The following is a 14,246-nucleotide window of genomic DNA, read 5'->3' on the forward strand; positions in this document are numbered from 1 at the left end:
GTCCCAGATTCAAGCCATCCTCCTACCTCAGCCTCCCCAGTATCTGGGACCATAGGCATGCACCACCACACTCAGCTAAACTTTTGATATTTTGTAGAGATGAGGTTTCACTGTATTACTCAGGTTGGTCTCAAATTCCCGAGCTCCAGCAATCCTCCCCACTCAGCCTCCCAAAGTGCTGGGATTAGAGGTGTGCACAACCGTGCCTAGCCTGCAGAAAGTTATGTTGTTGTTGTTTTGTGTGTGTGTGTTTTTTTTTTTCTGAGACAGAGTCTCGCTCTGTCGCCGGGCTGGAGTGCAGTGGCACGATCTCAGCTCACTGCAACCTCCACCTCCTCGGTTCAGGCAGTTCTCGTGCTTCAGCCTCCCCAGTAGCTGGGACTACAGGCACATGCACCACCATACCCAGCAAATTTTTGTATTTTTAGTAGAGATGGGGTTTCACCATGTTGGCCAGGATGGTCTCCTCCTGACCTCGTGATCCACCTGCCTCAGCCTCACAAAGTGCTGGGATTACGGGCGTCAGACACCGCACCCAATGCCTGCAGAAAGTTTTAATGGTTTGGAGAGAAGACCAAACCAGGCTTAAATAGTCTACAGTAAGGCCCTCACTCTTTTCAATTCTACAAAAGATGACAGAGATGACGAAGCTGCAGAAGAAAAACTGGAAGCTAGCAGAGGTTGGTTCATGAGGTTTAAGAAGCCACCTCCATAACATAATAAAGTGTAAGGTGAAACAGCAAATGCTGGCCAGGTGCGATGGCTCATGCCTGTAATCCCAGCACTTTGGGAGGCCGAGGCAGGAGGATCACTTGAGGTCAGGAGTTCAACACCAGCCTGGCCAACATGGTGAAACCCCGTCTCTACTAAAAAATACAAAAATTAGCTGGGTGTGGCCAGGTGCGGTGGCTCACGCCTGTAATCCCAGCACTTTGGGAGGCCGAGGCGGGTGGATCATGAGGTCAGGAGATCGAGACCATCCTGGCTAACACGGTGAAACCCCATCTCTACTAAAAAAATACAAAAAAATTAGCTGGGCATGGTGGCGTGCGCCTGTAGTCCCAGCTGCTGGGGAGGCTGAGGCAGGAGAATGGCACGAACCTGGGAGGCGGAGCTTGCAGTGAGCCGAGATCACACCACTGCACTCCAGCCTGGGTGACAGAGCAAGACTCCATTACAAAAAAAAAAAAAAAAAATTAGCTGGGTGTGGCAGCGGGTACCTGTAATCCCAGCTACTCGGGAGGCTGAGGCAGGAGAATCACTTGAACACGGGAAGCAGAGGTTGCGGTGAGCTGAGATGGCACCACTGCACTCCAGCCTGGGTGACAGAGGGAGATTCCATTTCAAAAAACAAAACAAAACAAAAAACAAAAACAAAACAGCAACTGCTGACATAGAAGCTGTAGCTAGATCTGGAAGATCCTGCTAGGACAATTGATGAAGGAGGCTATGACAAAGAACAGATTTTTCAATATAGACGAAACAGTCTTCTATTGGAAGAAGGTGCCATCTAGGATTTTCACAGCTAGACAGGGTAAGTCAACACCTGGCTTCAAAGCTTGAGCGCACAGGCTGACTCGCTAATGCAGTTGGTGACTTTTAAGTTGAATGCTCATTTATCATTCTGAAAATCCTAGGACCCTTAAGAATTATGCTAAATCAGGCCGAATGCAGTGGCTCACGCCTGTAATCCCAGCACTTTGGGAGGCTGAGGCGGGAGGATCACGAGGTCAGGATATTGAGACCATCCTGGCCAACATGGTGAAACCCTGTCTCCACTAAAAATACAAAAATTAGCTGGGCATGGTGGCAGGCGCTTGTAGTCCCAGCTACTCAGGAGGCTGAGGCAGGAGAATCGCTTAAACCTGGGAGGTGGAGGTTTCAGTGAGCCAAGATCGCACCGCTGCACTCCAGCCTGGTGACAGATCGAGACTCCGTCTCAAAAAAAAAAAAGAAACATGAATTACGCTACATTTACCCCATGCTTTGTTAAGGGAACAACGATGCCTAAATGACAATACATCTGTTTACAGCATGGTTTACTGAATAGGGTTTTTTGTTTTTCATTTTTCAGATGGAGGAATTTCGCTTGTCGCCCAGGCTGAAGTGCAATAGCGCCATCTCGGCTCACCACAACCTCCGCCTACCAGGTTCAATTCTCCTGCCTCAGCCTCCTCAGCCTCCCAAGTAGCTGGGACTACAGGCATGCACCACCGTGCCCAGCTACTTTTCGTATTTTCAGTAGAGATGGTGTTTCACCATGTTGGCCAGGCTGGTCTCAAACTCCTGACCTCAAGTGATCCACCCGCCTTGCCCTCCCAAAGTGCTGGGATTGCAGGCACGAGCCACTGTGCCCAGCCACTAAACAGTTTAAGCCCACTGTTCTATGGCCGGGCGCGGTGGCTCATGCCTGTAATCCCAGCACCTTGGGAGGCCAAGGCGGGCAGATCACCTGAGGTCGGGAGTTCGAGACCAGCCTGACCAACATGGAGAAACCCCGTCTCTACTAAAAATACAAAATTAGCCGGGCGCGGTGGCACATGCCTGTAATCCCGGCTACTAGGGAGGCTGAGGCAGGAGAATCGCTTGAACCTGGGAGGCGGAGGTTGCGGGGAGCCAAGATCGCGCCATTGCACTCCAGCCTGGGCAACAAGAGTGAAACTCTGTCTCAAAAAACAAAACAAAAAAATCCCACTGTTCAGACCTACTGCTCAGAAAAAAAAGATTCCTTTCAAAATATTACTGCTCATTGACAATGCACCTAGTCACCCAAGAGCTCTGATAAAGATGTACAAGGAGATTAATGTTGTCATGCCTGCTAACATACTCCGTACTGCAGCCCATGGATCAAGGAGTAATTTTTTTTTTTTTTTTGAGACGGAGTCTTGCCCTGTCGCCCAGGCTGGAGTGCAGTGGTGCCATCTCGGCTCACTGCAAGTTCTGCCTCCTGGGTTCACGCCATTCTCCTGCCTCAGCCTCCCGAGTAGCTGGGACTACAGGTGCCCACTAACATGCCCAGCTAATTTTTTGTATTTTTAGTACAGACGGGGTTTCACCGTGTTAGCTAGGACGGTCTCGATCTCCTGACCTCATAATCCGCCCGCCTCGGCCTCCCAAAGTACTGGGATTACAGGCGTGAGCCACCGCACCCGGCCTAATTTTCTTATTATTTAAGAAATACTTTTCAGGCCGGTCGCGGTGGTTCACGTCTGTAATCCCAGCAACTTTGGGAGGCCAAGGCAGGCAGATCACCTGAAGTCAGGAGTTCGAGACCAGCCTGGCCAACATGGTGAAATCCCGTCTCTACAGAAAATGCAAAAATTAGCCAGGCATGGTGGCGGGCGCCTGTAATCCCTACAACTCAGGAGGCTGAGGCAGGATAATCGCTTGAACCTGGGAGGCAGAGGTTGCAGTGAGCCAAGATTGCACCACTGCACTCCAGCCAGGGCAACAAGAGGGAAACTCCATCTCAAAAAAAAAAAAAAAGTAACAGAACTAGAAGAGCCTGAAGATGTGACTGAATTGCTGCAATCTCAGGATAAAACAGATGAGGAGTTGCTTTCAATGAATAAGCAAACAAAATGGTTTCTTTTTTTTTCTTTTTGAGACAGAGTCTTGCTCTGTCACCCAGGCTGGAGTGCAGTGGCACAATCTTGGCTCAGTGCAACCTCCACCTCCTGGGTTCAAGCCTTTCTCCTGCCTCAGTCTCCCGAATAGCTGGGATTACAAGCATGCACCACCATGCCTGGATAATTTTTGTATTTTTAGTAGAGACAGAGTTTCACCATGTTGTTCAGGCTGGTCTGAACTCCTGACCTCAGGTGATCCACCCGCCTCAGCCTCCCAAACTGATTACAGGTGTGGGCCACCACGCCCAGCTGCTTTTATTTTTCTTTTCTTTTTTTTTTTGAGATGGAGTTTCACTCTTGTTGCCCAGGCTGGAATGCAATGGTGTGATCTTGGCTCACTGCAACCTCCACCTCCCAGGTTCAAGCAATTCTCCTGCCTCAGCTGGGATTACAGGCGCATGCCACCACGCCTGGCTAACATTTTGTATTTTTAGTAAAGATGGGGTTTCACCATGTTGGCCAGGCTGGTCTCGAACTCCTGACCTCAGGTGATCCACCTGCCTCAGCCTCTCAAACTGCTGGGATCACAGGCGTGAGCCACTATGCCTGGCCACATTCTGCTTTTGTGGGTGTGCTTTTATTTATTTTTGGCAGAGATGGGGCCTCACTATGTTGCTTAGGCTGGCCTAGAACTCCTGGCCTCAAGTGATCCTCCCGCCTCAGCCTCCCAAAGTGCTGGGATTACAGGCACGAGTCACCACGTCCAGCCTGCTTTTTTTTTTTGAGACAGGGTCTCACGCTGTCACCCAGGCTGGAGTGCAGTGGAGTGATCACAGCTCACTGCAGCCTTGACCTCCCCAGGCTCAGGTGATCCTCCTACCTCAGTGTCCGAGTAGCTGAGACTACAGACGCACACCACCATGCCCAGCATTTTTTTTTTTTTTTTTTTTTTTTTTGAGAGGAAGTCTCACTCTTGTCGCCCAGGCTGGAGTGCAATGGCGCAATCTCGGCTCACTGCAACCTCCACCTCCCAGGTTCAAGCGATTCTCCTGCCCCAACCTCCTGAGTAGCTGGGACTACAGGCGCCTACCACCATGCCTGGCTAGTTTTTTTTGTATTTTCAGTAGAGATGGAGTTTCACTGTGTTGGCCAGGCTGGTCTCGAACTCCTAACCTCAGGTGATCCGCCCGCCTCAGCCTCCCAAAGTGCTGCGATTACAGGCGTGAGCCACTGCGCCTGGCCCTGTTTTTTGTTTTTGTAGAAATAGGGTTTTGTCATGTTGCCCAGGCTGCTCTGGCCTTAAGTGATGCTCCCACCTCAGCCTCCCAAAGTGCTGGGATTACAGGCGTGAACCACTGCACCCAGCCCATGTGCTTTTAAATACATAGCCATTCCCAAGGCTTTAAACCTCTCCCCATGATGACAGTTGTATACCTGCAGCTTGACCTCTCCCCTGGGTTCCAGATCCTCCTGTAAGATACTTTCTCCCTAGTGACCCTTGGACTTCTCAGACTTCCACTACTTTCAGCCAAGAGAAAGCCTTGCTTTCTACTTCCAAACTGTAGTAACACCCCCAGCCCTGACACCACCTTAATTCAGCTTCCCTATTTCAATAAACAGTGCTACTATCCACCCATTTGTTCCATCAAAAAGCCTAGAAGGGTTGACGGGGCTGGGAGGATAAAAGCAGCCCAGAAATTACCCTGAGTCCGTTCATTCTCTCACACCTCTCTTCTCATCTACCAACAAGTCCCGACAGCTCTGCCTCCAAAATATCTCCCTAAATCCACCAAGGTCTAAACCATTACCATCACTACACCCAGCTGCCAACACTCCTAAATCCACCCCCAAGGTCTAAACCATTACAATCACTACACCCAGCTGCCAACACTTCGTCTCACCCCCGCCTCCTGTCCACGTGCCAATGTCTGTATGATCATGGCACTCTCCAACTCAATCTCCAGGCCAGGTTTCTCCTACAACTCAGACTCAAGATCCAACTCCCTACTAACACCTGCAAGGAACGGCTTAATGAGAAGACCAACTTTCCAGCCCAGGCTCCTGCCTCTCTCTACCTTACTGTAAGCACATCAGTCTTACCTAGGTTCCTGAGGGATATCACACCCAAAATTTCCCACCTCAGGGCCTTAGCATGTGCTGTCCTCTCAGCCTGGGAGACTCTGTCCCCCAATATGTCTCAAAGCTAGCTGCCTCTCACATTCCAAAGATTAACTGAAGTGAGTTAGAAAAGTCAAAGGGGAGAGATATATACACCTATTATGTACCCACAACATTTTAAAGTAAAAAATAAAAACAAAAGGAAGAAAAACCAGAAAAGAAGGGACATCAAAAAGAGGTGAAGAGCCTCTTTCAGTGAACAGTGAACAGTGTCGGCAATTGCAGGGGCGCGGAGAAGCCAAGAGCGTGGCAGAGAGAGGCCATGAGGGAAGGCTGGATGAAAGAACAAGACACAGGAGAAGGGTCTAGAACAAGATCAGTGGGTACAGGGACAAAGAGGGGGCTGCAGTGAGAGGCAGGGACTAAATGGAAGTGACAGACTTGGGGGAGCTGGTGCTGACAGGTCAGGGAATGAGCAGCCAATTGGGAGGAGTAACAAGAGAGTGGACAAAGCAGGTAGGGAAGCTGCGAGTACACAGAGTGGCAGGTGGGGGGACAGTAAGATAGATGCATGGGGGAAGGTGACAGGCGTGAGGGAAGAGATAATGGGGATGGAAGCAATAGGGCAGTGTGGGGTAAGGTGAGGTTAGATGACTCGTGATATCTCAAGCATTGATGGGGAGCGCCACAGGAAAAGAGGAGTGGTGTTGGAAAGGGGGGGAGCAATGGAAAAGGGAATCAGTGATTGGACAAGAGGGGTGATGACAGCAGGCACTGAAAGTTCTCCCACTGACAGGTAGGAGAGAAGCAGTGGGGAGACACTGACAGGTGGGGTCGCTAACAGCAGGGCAAGGTACTAATGGGTCCCCAACAGATAAGGGATAAAGGAGGTAGCACGAAAGAGGGGACAGGCACTGACAGCAGGGGAGAACTGGTGGGGAGGATCTGACAGGCACTAACACAGAGGCTGATAGCAAAGAGGGGAAGGGCCACAACAGGCAGGACGAGGGAGACACTTATGAGGAAAACTTACTGACAGAGGCACTGGCACTGATGGGGGGCACTGACAGAGAAGATCAATGACAGGTGGGGGCATTGCTGACAGAAGGGGTCACAGAGCGCTGGGACTGACAAGGAAGGGCACTGGCAGGGGAGGGATTATGTGGTCAGTGACTGGCGGGTACGGGTGGGGGTGCAGGCACTGATGGGAAGCGGGGACGTGACAGAAAATAATTGACTGGGGGGCACTGGCTGACGGGGGACAGGGATGCGGGACTCTGACTGGGGGACACTGATGGGGGGCAGAGTGGACTGACGGTGTGGGAGCACTGACCAACGCGGAGGCACTGACCGACGGGAGGCGCAAGACTTGCAAGGGGCACTGACTGACGGCGGGGGGCACGGATGGGTGGGGTGGGGACTGATGGGTGAGGTGCAACAACCGGCTAGCAGGGGACACTGACTGGTGTAGGGTTGGGGAACAGAAGGAGGGCACTGACTGACCGGGAGGGAACTGACTGGAGGGGGCCCTGACTTGGGAGGAACTGACTGGGGAGGGAACTGACTTGGGGGGCACTTACTGGAGGGGAACTGACTGGAGTGGGCACTGACCGGGGGGCACTGATTTGGGGAGCACTGACCGGAGGGGGCACTGACTGGGGGGGCACCGACTGACTGGGGGGAACTGACTGGAGGAGGAACTGACTGACTTGGGGGGCACTGACTGGGGCAACTGACTGGAGGGGGCACTGACTAGGGGGCAACTGACTGGAGGAACTGACTAGAGGGTGCACTGACTGGGGGGGAACTGACTGGAGGAACTGACTAGAGGGTGCACTGACTGGGGGGGAACTGACTGGAGGGGGCACTGACTGGGGGGAACTGACTGGGGGGGAACTGACTGGAGGGGGCACTGACTGGGGGGAACTGACTGGGGGGGGAACTGACTGGAGGGGGCACTGACTGGGGGGAACTGACTGGGGGGGGAACTGACTGGAGGGGGCACTGACTGGGGGGAACTGACTAGAGGATGCACTGACTGGGGGGGGGGAACTGACTGGAGGGGGACACTGACTGGGAGGGAACTGACTAGAGGATGCACTGACTAGGGGGAACTGACTGGAGGGGGGCACTGACTGGAGGAACTGACTAGAGGGTGCACTGACTGGGGGGAACTGACTGGAGGGAGCACTGACTGGAGTGGGCACTGACTGGGGGGAACTGACTAGAGGATGCACTGACTGGGGGGCACTAACTGGAGGGAGGACTGACTGACTTGGGGGGCACTGACTGGGGGGCGACTGGAGGGGGCACTGACTAGGGGAACTGACTGGAGCGGGCACTGACTGGGGTAACAGACTGGAAGGGGCACTGACTGGGGGGAACTGACTAGAGGGTGCACGGACTGGGGGGGCACTGACTGGGGGGAACTGACTGGAGGGGGCACTGACTGGGGGAACTGACTAGAGGGTGCACGGACTGGGGGGGCACTGACTGGGGGAGCACTGACTGGGGGGAACTGACTGGAGGGGGCACTGACTGGGGGGAACTGACTGGAGGGGGCACTGACTGGGGGGAACAGACTGGAGGGGGCACTGACTGGGGGGAACTGACTGGAGGGGGCACTGACTGGGGGGAACAGACTGGAGAGGGCACTGACTGGGGGAACTGACTAGAGGGTGCACGGACTGGGGGGGCACTGACTGGGGGAGCACTGACTGGGGGGAACTGACTAGAGGGTGCACGGACTGGGGGGGCACTGACTGGGGGAGCACTGACTGGGGGGAACTGACTGGAGGGGGCACTGACTGACTTGGGGCACTGACTGGGGGGGAACTGACTGGAGGGGGCACTGACTGACTTGGGGCACTGACTGGGGGGGAACTGACTGGAGGGGGCACTGACTGACTTGGGGCACTGACTGGGGGGAACTGACTGGAGGGGGCACTGACTGACTTGGGGCACTGACTGGGGGGGCACCGACTGACTGGGGGATAACTATCTGGAGGGGGGCACTGACTGACTCGGGGGGAAGTGACTTGAGGGGCACTGGCTGACTGGGGGCCGGGTCTGAGCGGCGGGCGGCCGCACTCACCTGCCCTGCGGGCCGGGCGTCGCGGCAGCTCCTCGAAGGCCCGTGTGGAGGCCCGAGCGGAGGCCAGGGCGCTGGTGGAGGCAAAGCCCGGGCGGCCTCGGGCGGGCCGCATACACATGGGCCCGGCCCAGGACGCAGCGCCTACGGACACCGGCGCGGCCGGCCGGCGGCTCGAGACCGACTCGGGGCCACGGGCTGCACTCGGATCGCTCCAAAATGGCGGCGGCGGCCCACGGGCGCGCGCTCCGGGGGCGGGGTCTCTGCGTGGGGCGCGCACGCTCGCGGCCGGGGGCGGAGCCGCGCGGGTGGGCGGGGCCGGGACCTGGGCCAGCTCCCGGGGTCCCCTGGCGCGGGGCACTCGGTGCAGCCTGCGTGGGAGCACGAGGGCTCGGATGTGCTGAGTGCCGCCTTGGAGTGGGTGGGGTAAGAGTTTGTCTTTCCCCTTTTACGTTTCCCTTTGAGGTATTGGCTAAAGATTTGTGCAAGCATAGTTAATTTTGTTGTAGCCACAAAACAATCCTCGAGTGGCCCGACGCAGCATTTGAGAGGCACACACCTGGGGCAGGGGTTTCCCCCGTGGCCCAGGAAAGGGCCTGTTCTCCCGGGCCTCCCTCCTGCCACAGGCCCCTCCCAGAGGCCGCGGGGCTTGGACGCCCCGAGCAGCAGGAGCGGGCTCAGCCCCGGCGCCAGGCCTGGCCCCTCCCCGTCCCGCGTCCTGCCTGGACCCGGAGTGCCTGAGCCGCCTCCAGACAGTTTTCTCCAGGTGCCCTACGGGTTCTTGCACGGCGTTTTGCAAATTAAGTATGTGCCTATTTAACAAGTGCTGGAATTGTTTAATTCCATCAAAATAATCTCAAAAATGATCACTATTATTTCAGATGTTAGAGCGAGCCGTGAGTAAATGTTGGGAAAACATGGAGCACTTAAGGGATCTCTAAACGTTTTTTCCAGATGTCAGTGTATTGCCCAGGATTCACCGATGCTCTCTGTGAGAGCGGATCTGGATGGCTCAAATATTCGGTATTTCTCCTTTGCCAGCTGGCGCTGTTAGGCTTTGTCGGTAGAGGGCGCCAGAGACGTTGCAGGGGAAAAGGGCTTGGCCCTGCGGCTGGCGGCCCTGGGCTTCCCCGACGCCTGTCCCCTGCCCTGGTCAGCAGCACCCTCCTCGCCGGCTTTATAGCAGATGTCTCTGGCGAGCCTTTCCCCAGCAACAGCTTTTCCCCTAGCATCCTTAGGGGCAGATTTCTGGCAGGTTCCGTTGAGGAACTTCCAGGAAGTGGCGGTAAAAAAGCCTCAGCCTCACAACCTAGAGAAGAGACGCCCTGCGTTCAGTAGGCTATGCCCTTCTCCTGCCCTCGCCATGGTCTCCTTTGCAGGAGCGCGAGGTGCTGCTGAGTTGAGCTACGTAATGGGGACTGGGGCCAGGGGCACCAGATGCTCCTGCTGCCGTGGGCACGTGCAACTCCACCTGATCTTGATACCCCTCCAGTGCTCAGCCAGTGCACCTGGGGTGAGCAGGAGCCCCTCTCCTCCTCTCTCAGCCACACTGGATTCATCAGCAAGTGTGTTGCCTCCACTGCAACATGTGGTAGCTGCACTACCAACATTCTGTTTCAAAACCAGTTTCGCCGGGCGCGGTGGCTCACGCTTGTAATCCCAGCACTTTGGGAGGCCGAGGCGGGTGGATCACGAGGTCAGGAGATCGAGACCACGGTGAAACCCCGTCTCTACTAAAAAAATACAAAAAATTAGCCGGGCGTGGTGGCGGGCGCCTGTAGTCCCAGCTACTCAGAGAGGCTGAGGCAGGAGAATGGCGTGAACCCGGGAGGCGGAGCTTGCAGTGAGCCAAGATCGCGCCACTGCACTCCAGCCTGGGCGACAGAGTGAGACTCCGTCTCAAAAAAAAAAAAAAAAAAAAAACAGTTTCTCTCTCCTGACTCCTGAGACCTACGGGGGCCCCCTGCTTCTATCCTGGAGTACTTGCTGTAGGTCAGCTTGATGTAATCAGTAAAGCACCCAGAAGGGTCCAGTTAAAATAGATCCGATTGGCTGGGCACGGTGGCTCACACCTGTAATCCTAGCACTTTGGGAGGCCTAGGCAGGAGGATCGCTGGAGCCCAGGAGTTTGAGAACAGCCTCGGCAACAAGTGGGGTCCCTGTCTCTACAAAAAATTTAAAAATTAGCCAGGTGTGGTGACGAGCCTGTGGTCCCAGCTACTTGGCCGACTGAGGCGGGAGGATTGCCTGAGCCCAGGATGTAGAGGCTGCAATGAGCTATGATGTTGCCACTTCATTCCAGCCTGGGTAACGGAGCAAGACCCTGTCTCAAAAAAATAAAGGGACAGGCGCGGTGGCTCACACCTGTAATCCCAGCACTTTGGGAGGCCGAGGCGGGTGGATCATTTGAAGTCAGGAGATCGAGACCAGCCTGGCCAACATGGTGAAACCCAGTCTCTACTAAACATATAAAAAATTAACCGGGCGCGGTGGCGGGCGCCTGTAGTCCCAGCTACTCGGGAGGCTGAGGCAGGAGAATCACTTGAACCTGGGAGGTGAAGGTTGCAGCGAGCCAAGATCACGCCACTGCACTCCAGCCTGGACGACAGAGCCAGTCATTTATTTCATTTAATGAAATGAAATAGGTCAGATCACATCTTCCCTACCCCTAGGAGCTCTTGCCTCACAGGCTGAACGACAAAGTCCCTGCTGTTGCCCACAGGGCCCCACATGACCTGAGCTCACCTCTCCTACTCCCCTTGCTCACGGCTCCCATCCCGATGAGCCGTTGGCTGCTGCTGTCCCCGCATCCCCGCAGGGCCTTCCTCGGTCATTGCTGTGCTTGGGACTGGCCTCCGGGATCTTGACCGCACTGTGCCCTTTCCTGTGGGGGTTCCCCTGGTCAGTGTTTCAACTCACAATCATACACACACACACCACATACACCCAACGACACACACACACACCACATACACTACATACCACACACACACCCCGCACACACACCACACACACCCGACACATACCACACACACACACACCCTACACACACCACACACACCCGACACATACCACATACCACACACACACCACACCCCCACACACACACCACACACACCCGACACATACCACATACCACACACACACACCGCACACACACACCACACCCTACACACACCACACACACCTGACACATACCACATACCACACACACACCACACCCTACACACACCACACACACCCTACACAGACGCACACCACACACACCACATACCACACACACAGCACACACCACACATGTACCACACACACCACACACACGCATCACACACAGCACACACACAGACACACACACCAACACACCACCCACATATCCCTCACACACTATACCCACACAGTGCACACACCCCCCACACACACACCACACATCGCACACACACTACACACAGACACACACACCACACACACACGCATGCACACGCGCACACACACACACACACACTCTTCATCACCACCTTCCCTGCTTGGTTTTTCCTCCTTCAAAATGGTATCACTAGTCATGGTTCAATAAAGGGACAGAAACCACACGATGATTTCAACAGAGAAAATTTGATATAAAAATATTATCAACAAGAGGGGATTAATTATCAAGTAATGAAGTTAAGTTTGTGTTCAAGAAAGGACAGTCTAGCCTGGGCAACACAGTGAGAGCCTGTCTCTACAAAAATTTTTAAAATTTGCTGGGCATGGTGGTGCACGCCTGTAGTCCCAGCTACTCTGGAGGCTGAGGTGGGAGGATTGCTTGAGCCCTGGAGGTGGGGGCTGCAGTGAGCCATGACCACGCCACTGTACTGCAACCTGAGTGACAGAGCAAGACCCTGTCTCTAAATTAATTAATTAAAATAAAAAAGGAACAGGCCAGGTGTGGTGGCTTACACCTATAATCCCAGCAATTTGGGAGGCTGAGGCAAGAGAATCACTTGAGGCCAGGAGTTTGAGACCAGCCAGGGCAATAGGGTGAGACCCAGTCTCTAAAAAAATTTTTTTTCTCTACTAAAAACACAAAAATTAGCTGGGCATGGTGATGCGCGACTGTAGTCCCAGCTACTCGGGAGGCTGAGGCAGGAGAATCACTTGAACCCGGGAGGTGGAGGGTGCAGTGAGCTGAGATCGCACCACTGCACTCCAGCCTGGGCAACAAGAGCGAAACTCCATCTCAAAAAAAAAAAAAAAGAATCATGACCTTGCTGAGAAAAGTTGGAGAAAACCTAAATAAGTTGAGACATGTCATATTTTTGGTTAAAATTGGTTAAAAAATTCAGGCTGGACGCAGTGGCTCACACTTGTAATCCCAGCACTTTGGGAGGCCGAGGTGGGTGGATCACGAGGTCAGGAGATCGAGACCATCCTGGCTAACATGGTGAAATCCCGTCTCTACTAAAAATACAAAAACAAAATTAGCCGGGCGTGGTGGCAGGCGCCTGTAATACCAGCTATTCAGGAGGCTGAGGCAGGAGAATGGCGTGAACCCAGGAGGCAGAGCTTGCAGTGAACCAAGATTATGCCACTGCACTCCAGCCTGGACAATAGAGCAAGACTCCGTCTCAAAAAGAAAAAAAAAAATTCAACATTATGGCCGGGTGCGGTGGCTCACGCCTGTCATCTCAGCACTTTGGGAGGCCAAGGCAGGCGGATCACGAGGTCAGGAGCTCGAGACCAGCCCGGCCCACATGGTGAAACCTCGTCTCTACCAATAATACAAAAATTAGCAGCCGGGTGCGGTGGCTCACACCTGTAATCCCAGCATTTTGGGAGGCTGAGGCGGGCGGATCACGAGGTCAGGAGATGGAGACCATCCTGGCTAACACGGTGAAACCCTGTCTCTGCTAAAAATACAAAAAAATTAGTTGGGCGTGGTGTCAGGCACCTGTAGTCCCAGATACTGGGAGGCTGAGGCAGGAGAACAGTGTGAACCCCAGAGGCGGAGCTTGCAGTGAGCCAAGATTGCGCCACTGCTCTCAAGCCTGGGTAACAGAGCGAGACTCCATCTCAAAAAAGACAAGGGCCAGATGCGGTGGCTCACGCCTGTAATCCCAGCACTTTGGGAGGCCGAGGCAGGCAGATCACAAGGTCAGGAGTTCGAGACCAGTCTGGCCAATATGGTGAAACCCCGTCACTACTAAAAATACAAAAATTGGCTGGGCGTGGTGGCTCACGCTTGTAATCCCAGCACTTCGGGAGGCCGAGGCGGGCGGATCACGAGGTCAGGATATCAAGACCACGGTGAAACCCCGTCTCTACTAAAAATACCCAAAAAAAATTAGCCGGGCGTGGTGGCGGGCGCCTGTAGTCCCAGTCCCAGCTACTCGGAGAGGCTGAGGCAGGAGAATGGCGTGAACCCGGGAGGCGGAGCTTGCAGTGAGCCGAGATTGCGCCACTGCACTCCAGCCAGGGTGACAGAGCGAGAC

At 54.3% G+C, this 14,246-nt stretch overlaps 1 protein-coding gene across 49 annotated transcripts in view; it reads right to left on the bottom strand.

Annotated features, from left to right (window-relative positions):
- The window catches only part of PPP6R2 (protein phosphatase 6 regulatory subunit 2), a 106,889-nt gene extending 97,849 nt beyond the window's left edge, over nt 1-9,040 (bottom strand). For 31 of the 49 annotated variants that reach the window (XM_063622428.1, XM_055254157.2, XM_055254158.2 and 28 more), the window contains exon 1: nt 8,782-9,017. The gene's annotated coding sequence lies outside the window, so the exon portion shown is untranslated. Of the gene's footprint in view, nt 1-8,781 lie in introns of all 49 variants that reach the window. The other 18 variants (XM_055254155.2, XM_063622423.1, XM_063622430.1 and 15 more) reach the window with 5 other exon arrangements.
- Nucleotides 9,041-14,246: the final 5,206 nt, after the last annotated feature.

Source organism: Symphalangus syndactylus, chromosome 18, assembly GCF_028878055.3.
Source record: "Symphalangus syndactylus isolate Jambi chromosome 18, NHGRI_mSymSyn1-v2.1_pri, whole genome shotgun sequence".
NCBI classification, from domain to species: Eukaryota; Metazoa; Chordata; class Mammalia; order Primates; family Hylobatidae; genus Symphalangus; species Symphalangus syndactylus.